At 38.8% G+C, this 12,283-nt stretch overlaps 1 protein-coding gene across 9 annotated transcripts in view; it reads right to left on the reverse strand.

Moving 5' to 3' along the window:
• BTBD7 (BTB domain containing 7) overlaps nucleotides 1-10,479 on the reverse strand; it is a 68,187-nt gene extending 57,708 nt beyond the window's left edge. For 3 of the 9 annotated variants that reach the window (XM_011373172.2, XM_011373170.2, XM_023538346.1), the window contains exon 1: nucleotides 10,205-10,472. The gene's annotated coding sequence lies outside the window, so the exon portion shown is untranslated. Of the gene's footprint in view, nucleotides 1-9,706; nucleotides 9,893-10,204 lie in introns of those variants that run through there. The other 6 variants (XM_011373173.2, XM_023538349.1, XM_011373174.2 and 3 more) reach the window with 4 other exon arrangements.
• Between the last annotated feature and the right edge of the window lie 1,804 nt (nucleotides 10,480-12,283).

Genomic DNA, 12,283 nt, shown 5'->3' on the forward strand with positions numbered 1-12,283 from the left:
ATGGAAGTTGGAAAAGGGTGATTAGGGAAGGCTTTCATGAAAAGGCGACATCTGCTCTGGTCCTTGAAGGATGTTAGAATTTAAACAGAAGTAATGTAGGTAAGGGTATTTCAATAGAGAGAACAGCCTAAGAATTGATAGGTATGTAAGAGACAACATATAAGGAAATGAGACAAGAAATGCAGGAATTGATTAAAAAAGAGAAAGAAAGAAGTAAATTGATTATGCCACTGTTCAACAAGTTGAGCTGATAAAGGAGATCAAAATGGAGCAGCCAGAGAGGTAGAGAAAACCCAGAAGACTATGGTCTCAATGAAGTCAAGAGAGAAAAATGAACTGTAAGTGAAAACATGGAGAAAGCATATGTTTTATAACTCTTTTTAAAAAGGAAGGCTACAAAAAGGTGTAAAGAAGCAAGGCAGTAGTAGGGAGGGATGTGCAAGTCTGGGAAAGACGTGTAATGAAGAAGAGAGAGATTCTACAGTAAGTGGACAGGAATGATGCAGTAAAGCAGCAGTTTTCAACTGGAGTGATTCTGCCCCACTAGGACATCTGACAACCTCTGACAATTCCGGTTGCAACAACTAGGGGTGGGGAAAGGTACTACTGGTATCTAATGGGTAGAGACTGGGGATGCTGCTAAACATTTTGCGAAGCACAGGACACCCTCCCACAACAAAGAATTATCTGGCTCCAAATGTCAATATGATAGTGCCAATGTCGAGAAACCCTGTAATAGAGTATAAAGGACGCAGGAGAGAGAAAAGTTAACCTTAAGAAGCAAAGTCTTTAGTAAAGTGAAAACATTCATGGAGAAGGAAGATTTTCCTGATCCTCTATTTAGTGACTCTGATTAGAGCATGTTGCTGGAAGTAGCTTTATTTGTTATTTATTTGAAAAGTCTACTGAAATATAATGACATTTCAAACTTCTCCCATAAACATGAACGCAATGTGCAAACCTTAAATCATTATCTACTCAGTGACTATTTGATATAGATAAACCATTTATCTTTTAGGATACGGTCAGGGTTCAACGTGTAGAATATGTCTTTTTAAAAAATTCCATATACGAAAAAAATCACATCTATTAAAAGTTTAATAGATATAAATGATCAGAGTCCATTGCACGGATGTAGATAGATGCAAACAAAAACCATCCCCATCTTTGTGTCCTTTCATGTCATTACCGTTGCCCAACCTCACTGTCCTTAGTAAGCATTTTAAAGCCTTCTGGTTAATGATTATCTGTGTTCCCTGAAATGTAATCATAAATACTTTTGTTCTAATAGCCAAGATGACAACCAAAAAGAATATCAAACTGATGATACTACTGACTACCCAGAAGTATGGCTCCTGGTGCTACTGCATTCTTTGTCCCTTTGTCTTGTCAATCAACAGTATCTGAGTTATATTGTAAAAACAGTACTGTAACAGGAGTCTTTACCAGAGAATAATTTGCATAGAACTGCTGGCCCATCTGTTCCCTCAGGTCCCAATCTTTCCGTAGGTTACTCTGTAACAATGTTATATTCTATGGAGTTCCCTGCTTCATCTTTCTGTCTGAATGTAACTTCTCATTACAGTGGCCATTACATCTTTGCCCCACTTTGGAACAGTCCACACACTAGTGTAATTTTATTTAAAAAAATTTCCTATGTACCATCTAGAAACTAGCTACAATGATCTGTATTTTAACAGTTCATAGGGATACCATGTAAAAAGACTTTTTAAGTTGCAAAGTGATATTGTTATGGAAGGCTAAAAGTTGTTGATAGTGGTCATAAACATGGTGTTATAACTATCTTTGGTAGGTAGTGCACTATATTTCAAAACCACAATTAGCTTGACCATACAAAGAGAAATACAAATTTCTCTTTGTATTATAAGCAGGACAGGACTATTTATTGTCATACGCATTATGTGAGAAGTACTAAGAGGAATTTAATCAAAACAGAGGAGATTTTCATTCCTTTAAACATTTTCTGAGCACCTACTATGTGCTAATTAGCACATGGGGCTATAATAATAAACAGGACATAATTTTTGCTTTTAAAGTACTTAGGGGCAAGCTGGTAAATAGGCGATCGCAATACAGAGGAAGCACAGATTAGCGGAGATGAAGAATTCTGGAACCAGACTGCCTGGGTCTGGATCTTAGCTCTGCCATTTATAAGCTGTGTGATCTTGGGCAATTTGTTTCATCTTCTCTGTGTCTGAAGAGAATAAAAGTGTCTACCTTATGGAGTTGTTGAGAAATAGACATCTGAGATAAGACGTAAGACTGACAATAAAAAGTGTTAACTTTTCCCCTTTCCTGATGAAGGTAACGGGCGGAGAGGTTGGAGTACCAAAATAATGCTCCAACAGCCGAGGGAACTATGTGAAGGTCCAAGGAAAGAACAAAACCTGGTTCACCGAGGAGATAAAAGTCATTCTATGTGAAGAGTATACCGGGAAGGGGTTGTGGCAGTAGTGAGATACGAGCCCTGAGAAGCAGCAGAGGCTGGATTATAAAAAGCCATGTGATCCATGACAAGTTGATTTTTGTTGTTGTTTTAAAACAAAACATGTGTTGACTTTTTTTTTTTTTTACTCTCCTTAAGAATTAATAAGCCCACAGGACATAAAGAATGCATACATATAGAAGAGAGATATTGGCTTTAATATTCAAAAGTTGAAATCCAAACAGCATTAAAAGCATTTACTTAATTTTGAAAAGTTGATGAAGAAAAAAGGAATGTCTAAGCATGTATGTTCTGAACATCTTATTGTGTTTAAACATAAACTACCTTAATTAATCAAACAAAACCCTGAGAAGGGTGACACGATTCTGTTTTACAGATGTATAAACTAAGGTACAGGTAGGTTACAAAAGGTAATTAAAAATTACTTAAGTACAAGGATAACAAACTAGACATCAAAACAGGGATGTTCTTTATAGCCTAATGTGACAAATTTGTCTTTTAACAATCATCCTAATTCATGATATAATTCCTAAATGTATACTCTAGTATTTTTCTTGTTTTAAAAATAACTACAAGTGACTATGCTGAAGTTTAATTTATTTGACTGAAGCCGACCAAAGGTGAAGTACCTCAGGTTGGGAGTTTTAACTCTCCTTTGTCAGACTTTATTGTTGAAGCATATAACAGAAATATGACATAGTAATCAAGACTATAATGAGATTTCTCCATCATAAGTCATTACTAACATTCGCTACAAATCATCTAGTTCTGCCACAAAGCTTTTTTGCTTACCAGAAAATTCTCACGTCTAGTCTCAAGTAAGAAAAAAATATTTTGGGGCAAGTCTGAAGACAAAAGTAGGTCTTATGAAGGAAATTATGGAATTTTCCTCTAAAGAACAAGTCGCAAGCAAATCCCAGATAAAATAGACCTAAATATAATTTCAAAATACAGGGAGGAAAAGACATGTTATACTTGAAGTTAGTTCTACCATTCTCTACCAAGTCTCTCCCTAAGGGAGGGAGAGAGAGAGAGAGAGGAAAGAAATTGCACAATAACAACACAATTCATTTATTGCTCCTTCCAGGATTCCTCTTCAGTAAGAAAGATTTTTTCATAAAATTTAAGGGACCGTCAAACTTTTTATCTAAGTGTTTTTAGAAAATAATTAAGAGCAAGCAAAGATCACTTGGTATGTCTGGTCTAACTGATTTTTCCATTTCACTTTAAAGACAACGTATCTCATGTTTATTTAAAAATTGTTTTCAAAGCACTTTTTCATGTTATCATTTCATCCTAACAACTCACTTACCGAGTATCTATAATGTACCAGACATTGTGCTACATATTGCAGGCTTTGGCTCAAAAAAACAGAGTTTTGTGGAGAAGTCAGACATACAAGCAAATGATTACATAGTACAGTGCAATATGGGTTGGAAGAGAGGTCCAACCTACTACTGGTAAAGTTAAGGTTCGAACTGGGTCTAGAAGAATAAAGACAAATGTATCAATTAGGAGTGGCATAAACAATAAGGAATTTATCTGTCATGAGGAAAAATCCAGGTGGGGATTTTTCAGTATAATATGTGTCTAAGATGATGTTATCACAGACTCAAGTTCATTTTACCTCTTGCTCTACCATCCTCAGAGCATGCTTCAACATGCCGGTGGCAATTTGGGCCACATGTTCTCTTGTTCACATACAAAAGGCGAAAAGGTCCTCTCTCCCAGAAATAGAATGCCTCCTTCCCTTTAATCTGACTGGGACAAATAACAATTTACAGGGAAATGCCTTGAAATAATCAAAAGCTAGCCCTGAAGTGGGTGATGAATCATCTTCTCAGTCTCCTGGATGACAAAGAATAAGAACTCCAAACGCTAGGATAAACACATGAAAAACAGAAAAATGGGAAACAAGAAATAGCTTGGTATGGCCGCAGTGATGGGAAATCTAAGGTTGGACACAGTCTACAATCTCTTGTGAATTTGGACTTTATCCTATAGACGATGGAAAGTTAACACTGGTTTTTTTAAGTGGAGAAGTAACATGCTCCAATAGGGGTTTTTAAACAAATAAGTGTGGCAGCAATATAGAGAACAGCCAAAGAAAAAGAGGGAGAATGGGAGAACAAATGGCAGAGACTTGGTTGGTGGGCTGTTCAATAAACAGTCTAGTAACAGGGAGGGAAAGGATGAAATAAAAAATGCAAAGTGGCAAAGCTGCTATGTAAGACACTGCTATACATACAGATACACATACATATACATATATATGTTTTGTTTTTACAGATGAAGAAAATTAAGCCTCAGACAGATTAAATGACTTAAGTTCACATAACAATAAACAGTAGTCAGAATCTGAACAAAGGCTGGATTCCAGTGTTCTATTACATCACAACTATATCTAAAACCTCGAACAATACTCAAGAATGGGGACTTTTTTTTTTAATCGCGTGCTTTAAAGAATGGTCTGTATACTGGATTAAGCCGATTCCTATTTATTCCAACCTTAATATATTGTTCACTATGTGAATTTAATGTCAATTATAAAACTTAGTAGATGATATTATTTAGGATAGTAAGGATGCTGTACATAATTTTTAATGCCAAATTTACAGATTGTCAAAATTTTAATAGAAAACTGTAAAAATCACTGCAGTTTGCATTAAATACTTTTTGAACTTGTTTTGCAAATAAACTAGGTACTGAATGTTTGATTTTTCTTATAAATCTTAAGTCAGTAGGCACTCAAAAAGTTTCTTGTAAATTATGCCTGTCATTGAAATTTTGGATTCTGATAACTTCTACTAGCATCAACTTAAAAGAAAAAAGTTATCTCATTTTTAAAAAGATACGTCATTTTAAAAAAGTCATTTGCTTGTTTCTTTTTAGAATGGAAAAGTTTGATTTTATTACCAATGTGCCAAGACTGGATTAACTGGGAAGATGGTTCAAAATAAAAATAAACACTTTTCCATTAAAAAATTATATACTATAAACTTTTTAACTTATGGGTTAAATCTCAGTCCTTTGCCTCTTAATTCAATTAATAACTTTAGCGAGCACCTATGAGCCTGCACAATGCTAGATATTGGGAATACAGCTGTGAACAAAATTGTACTATATATTTGTGTGATTACTTGATTAATGTTGGTCTTCTTCATTGAATGAATATAGTACTTTTTTTCTTCAGCCAAAACATTACTGTAAACGTACATCAATATATTGGCAATAATATATTATTCTGCCAATGACACGAGAATTTTCTCTTTCCCAGGTTAGAAACTCTCTCAGCACCCCTAACTGAACTTTTTTTCTTAAAACATACATGCTAAAACACTCAACGAAGCAGGAATATAAGAAAACTATCTCAACATAATAAAAGTTATATGTGAAAAATCCACAGCTAACATCAGACTCAATGGTCAAAGGCAGAAAGCCTGTTCTTAAGAACAAGACAACAGTGTGCATTTTCACCAATTATATAATCAATATAGCACTAGAAGTCCTAGCTAAAGCGATTAAGCAAGAAATAAAACGCATTCGAACTAGAAAGGAAACAGTAAAATTATCTTTTTAGATAATTTTAAATTATCTTATATACAGAAAACTCTGAAAATTCCATTAAAAAAGTGTTATAACTAATAAATGAATTCAGCAAAGTTGCAGGATAAAAGATCGATACACAAAAATGAGTTATATATACAAACAATAATCTAAAAAGAAAATTAAGAAATCGATTCTATTTACAATAGTATCAAGAAGAATAAAATACTTAAGAATAAACATAGCAAAAGAGATGAAGACTTTTACACTGAAAACTACAAAACACTGTGGGAAGAAATTAAAGACACAAATAAATGAAAATATATCTTGTGTTGATGTACTGGACGACAATATAAACATGACAATACTACTCCAAACAATCTATAGATTCAATGCAACCCCTATCAAAACAAAAAAGAAATCCCAATGGCATTTTTCTTGTAGGAATAGAAAATCCACCCTAAAATTCATATGAAATCTCAAGGGACCCCAAATAGCCAAAACAATCATGAAAGAACGATGTCAGAGGTCTCACAGTTCTTGATTTCAAAACTTACTATAAAGCTACTGTAATCAAAACAGTATTATTGGCATAAAGACAGACTAGACTTCAGACGAATGGAATACAGTCCAGAAATAAACCTCACATCGTGTGATTTTTGATAAGAATGTCAAAACTATTCAATAGAAAAATGACAGTCTTTTCAACAAGGACAAAGGTGTTGGGAAAACTGGATATCCATATGCAAAGAGCTGAACATAAAGAGTTTAATTTACAGGGGAAAGCTTTTTTGCAACATTGGATTTGGCAATGATTTAGATATGACACCAAAAGCATAAGCAACAAAGAAAAACTAGGTAAGTTGGAACTTCATCAAAATTAAAAGCTTTTGTACATCAAAAGACACTCAATAAAGTGATAGGGCAATGCATCGAAGGCAGAAAGTACTTGCAAATCATATACCTGACAAGGGATTGATATTCAGAACATATGAAGAACTCTACCAACAATATAAACAATCCGATTTAAAAATAGACAAATAGCTATTTCTCCAAAGAAGACATACAAAAGGCTGATAAGCATAAAAGATGCTAACATCACTAATCATTAGTGAAATGCACATCAAAACCACAAGATGCCACTTCACACCCATTAGGATGTTTATTATCAAAATAACAAAAATAACATGTGTTGACAAGGATATGGAGAAATTTGGAACTCTTAGACAGTGCTGGTGGGAATGTAAAGTTTTCTGGGTATAAACCAAAAAGAAATGAAAGCACGAACTCAGTTATTTGTACACTCATGCTCATAGAAACTTTATTCACAATAGCCAAAAAATGGAAGCAAACCAACTATCCATTGAGACAAATGGATGAACAAAATGTGGTATGTATCTACAATGAAATATTGTTCTGCCTTAAAAATGAAGGAAATTCTGACAAATGCTACAATATGAATGAACCCTGAAGATTCTATGCTAAGTGAAATAAGCCAATCACATAAGGATAAAAATTGTATGATTACACTTATATGAGGTTCCCAGAGTAGTTAAATACACAGAGACAAAAAGCAGAATGGGGTTGGCAGAGGCTGTGGGTAAAGGCAAATGGAGAGTTAGTGTGTTTAATAGGTACAGAATCTCAAGTAAGATAAAGACAGTTGAGATGGACAGTGGTGATGGCTGCACAACCATGTTAATGTACTTCATGCCACAGAACTGTACAATGAAAACCAGTTACGATGGTAAATTTTATGTTATATACATTTACCACAATAAAAACAAAAGTAACACCTGCTATGCATCCTTCCTATTGACTTTATTCTAGTCTAAGATAACATCTTTTCATACCCAGGTAACTGCGACAGCTACTGCTATCCCTGGCTCATTCTCTTTTCATTCTGTAGATCACTGACAGGTTCATCTTGCTGGTTTATCACATTAATATCTGGCCTCCAAACTCTCCAAGGCTCCCCATATCTTGCAAGAGAGGATAAAAATCTAAATCTCCTCAATCCAGTACTCAAACCCTTCTGCAGGCAGATATCCTTCCAACTGTCTAATTAGTTTTCCTTTTAGTCTCTCAAAGAAATTCAGTCATCAGCTCATCCTAGTTTCCCTCTATTGCCCTCCCCCAAAGCTAATCTCCACATTATACTCTTGGTTTTACCTCACAAAGTACCTGCTCCAATCTCTCTGTAAATCTAAACCTTCACAGGCTAGCTCAAGTCCCAAGTGTTCCAGGAAGTTCTTTAGACTCCTGAGGCCTTTCATCTCCTTCTACCCAGAACACCTACAGCATTCTTTGTTTGGTAGAATTTACTAGATTGTCTTCAAGACTCATAGAGGTACATCTTATCATTCCTGAGGGCAAAGTCTATATATTATACTTCTTTTTTTCCTGTAGAACCTAGCATAATGCAAAACGCAAAGCATGTCTTCAATGATTACCTGTGTAATTGAACACAAGGTACAACTTTGGATGTGTGAGTTTAAATTAACTAGAATATGAAATCAGAATTATTTGACATTATTGTATTTCTAAAGGTTAAACTGCGACACATATCATAAAGTTGCTGTGACTGAACAAGACACACAGAAACTAGGTGGTATAACCCAGCAAACACAACCCAGGTGTTTTAAATCCTAAAATTAGAGTCTGATACAAAAACACTTATTTAAATGCTGGTGCCAGAGCACAGAACAACACAGTAGGTTAGGTTGTGGGACAGAATACTGACTGGGTTTTACTGAACTCATGCAAGAATGAGCCATGCTATAATTGGGCAAAAATGTAGTCACAGACCTATGAAAACTCTAAATGAAATGTCGGTTTTATTAAATTTAGGTTAGAAAAAAAAAATCATCAGTTACTTATGATAATTGATGGTAGCTGTCAGAATGAGAATAAGGTTCTCTCATTTCTGCTTTTAACTTTACTGTTCAAAGACTTAGGGATGGAGACAGATATGGTGGTGAAGAATGCAATCAATGAATACAAGGTTCAGGAGTTAATGAAAGGAACTCTCTAAATGGGCCGAAGAGAGGCCTAGATCCTAGTTTTGGTCCAATCCCTGACTAGCTGTAGGACCCACTGCAAGTCACTTATCTCCATGGGCCTAGTTTCCCGAATCTAAAACAAGACACTAAAGGTTTTTCTGACTCCAAAATTCCAAGACTAGCTTAACCACAGCTGCCATTAACATGTATGATTCTTACAATTTCAAATCTTCCACATTTCCGAAAGAAATGTATTTCAGCCGATCTACAAGAAATGGATGCTATTCAGAGACAAAAGACTCTTAGTTTAAAAAAAACTAATTCTGTAAAAATGCCTCATTACAGTAAGATGTTTCAGGGGAGGTTAACCGTAAAGATAACAACCGCTTCTGTAATTAGGCCTAATTTAGAGTATTTATTTGTGCTAGTATGTGAAAACGTGCTATTGTAGTTCAAAGCAGAAGCAACACTCCTCAGAGCGTCTCAAAAAAAAAAAACCAAAACAGTGAGAAAGTTCTCATCCTCGAGGTAAGGCTAGTAAACAGTCGTGCAAATGATAAGACACTGAAAAATGCACGCTGTGAGCCATTCAAGTACTCCGAGCACAGACTCCTTCATCAAACATTCAGTATTGTCTCCCTTCCAAGCTGTCAACGCGCAATTCCAGTTTGATCTCGAAACAGAAACTTACCGGGACAATCTAACTTCTCCCCTTGGTAGCAGCCATCTACAGGCCTGGTCCCTCTCCAACCCTGGCTGGCCGCTCTCACGTCCAGCCCGGGGCGGTTGCAACCCCGCAGCCCGGTAAACACGCGCCGAATCTCGGGGGCGGTTTCCCGGCGTCCTGGGAGCGACGGGTCCCGCCCCTCCGAGCCTGGAGTCGGCCCGGCCGGCGCCGCCGCCACCTAGGAACGCTCTTCCCGCCCCAAGCGCCACACCTCGCGCCACTGCCCCTAGGACGGCGGCGCACAGCCCCGAGCGCACGGGAACCAGCCGGTCCGCCACCGCCGTCGCCTCAGCCTCAGCCAGACGACTGTCCCTTCCCCGCCGGCGACCCGGCGCCCCCGCGGCGGCCCGACCCCACCACAGCCCCCTTGCAGCCCTGGCACAGCCGCTTCTTCGCCGGGACGCCCCGCGCCGCGCAGGGCACAGCCTCGGCTCACAGCCTCAGACACAGAGGGACGCTCACCCTGGAGGCTCCTCCCGCCGCTGCTGCTGCTGCCGCCGCTGGGACCGCGGCCGTCGCCCCCGCCGTCGCCGCCACCAGCACCGCCGTCCACACCGGCGCCAGCACCCCCAGCCATCCTCCTCCTCCTGCCGCCGCCCACTCCGCTCCTGTCAGTGGCTCAGGCTCCGGGACTGCTCCAGGTCCCCCTCGCCGCCATTTTGACTCCTACAGGGAGCAGGAGGGGCTCGGCTCGCCGCTGTCCTGGGGCGCCTGCGCGGCGCTGCGGAGCCGACCGGAGCCCCCGCCCGCTCCCGCCGTCGCCGCGCCTGGGTCACGTGGGCCTCCGCCGGCGCGCGCGCCGGGAAGGCGCGTTCGCGACACCCGGGAGCCGTCGGAGCCGAGTGCGCGCGCATTATTCCCGTTCCACGCCGGGGAGTGGCGCGCCGGGCGCGCGGAGTTTGAAGCTCGTTGTAACATTCTGCTTATTCCAGAGAATGGTGACAAATCATTAACTGTATGAGGATGAATTATAGTAACTACGTTATGGAAGACCAAGTCTACCAGTTCATACTTCCATTCGGCGGCCGGCATCCTGATTGAACTCCCACAATGAGTATTTCAAAGGGGAGACTGCGCTTCTGCAAAATCTTTTGACGTTTTTAGTGTTTCGGTTAGTTATTGGCAGTGTATCGTAAGCCCTGTCTTCGTGGTACTTTTACAGGCACCACTTTGCTAGTAGTATAGTAGGTTAAAATAATCTTAAACACACGGAGTTTTTCTCAGCAAGGTACTCCCATTAAGTAGGGACAAGAATTGATGAAAGCCCACAGTTGCCACGTGTAAGAGCGAAATCATTCTTCCCTAGGTGCCCCTTGTGTGGGAGTTTGCAAAAAATTCAGCGATGCAATAACAAAACTTGTGTTTATGGAGCACCTTACAGTTCTCAAAACACCGTTAAATAAAAGGCTTCGTTTGAACACTAAAGCTACCCTTTGAGGTAGTCAGGTTAGGTAATATTATAGCTCTTTTACAGTTAAGGGGATAGTTTTCGAAATACGAAGTCGTTTGCCCAGGGGCACATTAACAAGCAGGCAAGCCAAGACTAGAACCCAGACATTCTGACCCTGGTCACGAGGTCATTATCCTTCACAGTTTTCAAATAGGCCCCAGCAATACAAGGCATCCTCTGGGAATTTGAAATCCTCTTTAAAGTATTTGCATTTTCAATCTCTACCACCCTTAGAGAAATAAGTTTTCTAAGTCACACTGAGTCTTATTGTTCTCAAACCACCTCTAAGCTTCAAAGGACAAGAGCAACTTCAAATTTTGTGATGTGTTTTTAACCATTTCCTGGTTATTTTTTTTTTTTTTTACACATTTCATATCTGGTGGGAGGATTTAAGGGTTTTTTTTGACATGTTTCTTTCAATATGATGGTTGCTCTTGTCTGTACTTTCTTAGGATTCATTATCTTTGTTGTGCTTATTCATCACCTTATTTCCTTGACAAAATATTTCTTTCCAATTTGTATTCATTTTTTTCCCCTTTCACCCCATGTGTTTCCCCGTACCCCAATCCCGGAAGGTTTGGAGAGTGTAAGCAGAAATTGTAGCATTCTCTTGTCTGAAAAAGGATCCTCTAGCTGGTAAGGTTCGCTTCAACGGATACACAGATGTGGAGAGTAGACAATAAGTGCATGGAAATGTGAGACAATACAAGGGAAACTGGCCCATCTAGTAGGAGCAAAGAATTGGCTCTGGATGCCCACTTCCTATTCCCTTGTATTGCTATAGGCATATCCTCTAAATGCCTAGGTCGAATCATATCTATGAAGGGAAGCAAAGTTTTGCTCCCCTGAAGCTGCCTTTTGGGGATTTTGATTTGAAGTTGTTTATTAAGAAACAAAAGACTCAGAAATAATTTTTAACGCACACACAGCCCAAGAGATTCAAACAGAAAAACCTGCTTCAGGAAAGAAATCTTTGAGTTTTCCCCTAAGCCTAATTTGAATTAAGTATGGTAAATAGAAAGGCTTCAGTCAGGGGCCTATTAGCTGGACACTCCCCTCTGTTTCCCATTGTTTCTGAATTGCCTAACAAG

Source organism: Pteropus vampyrus, unplaced genomic scaffold (assembly GCF_000151845.1).
Source record: "Pteropus vampyrus isolate Shadow unplaced genomic scaffold, Pvam_2.0 Scaffold219, whole genome shotgun sequence".
Classification (NCBI taxonomy): Eukaryota; Metazoa; Chordata; class Mammalia; order Chiroptera; family Pteropodidae; genus Pteropus; species Pteropus vampyrus.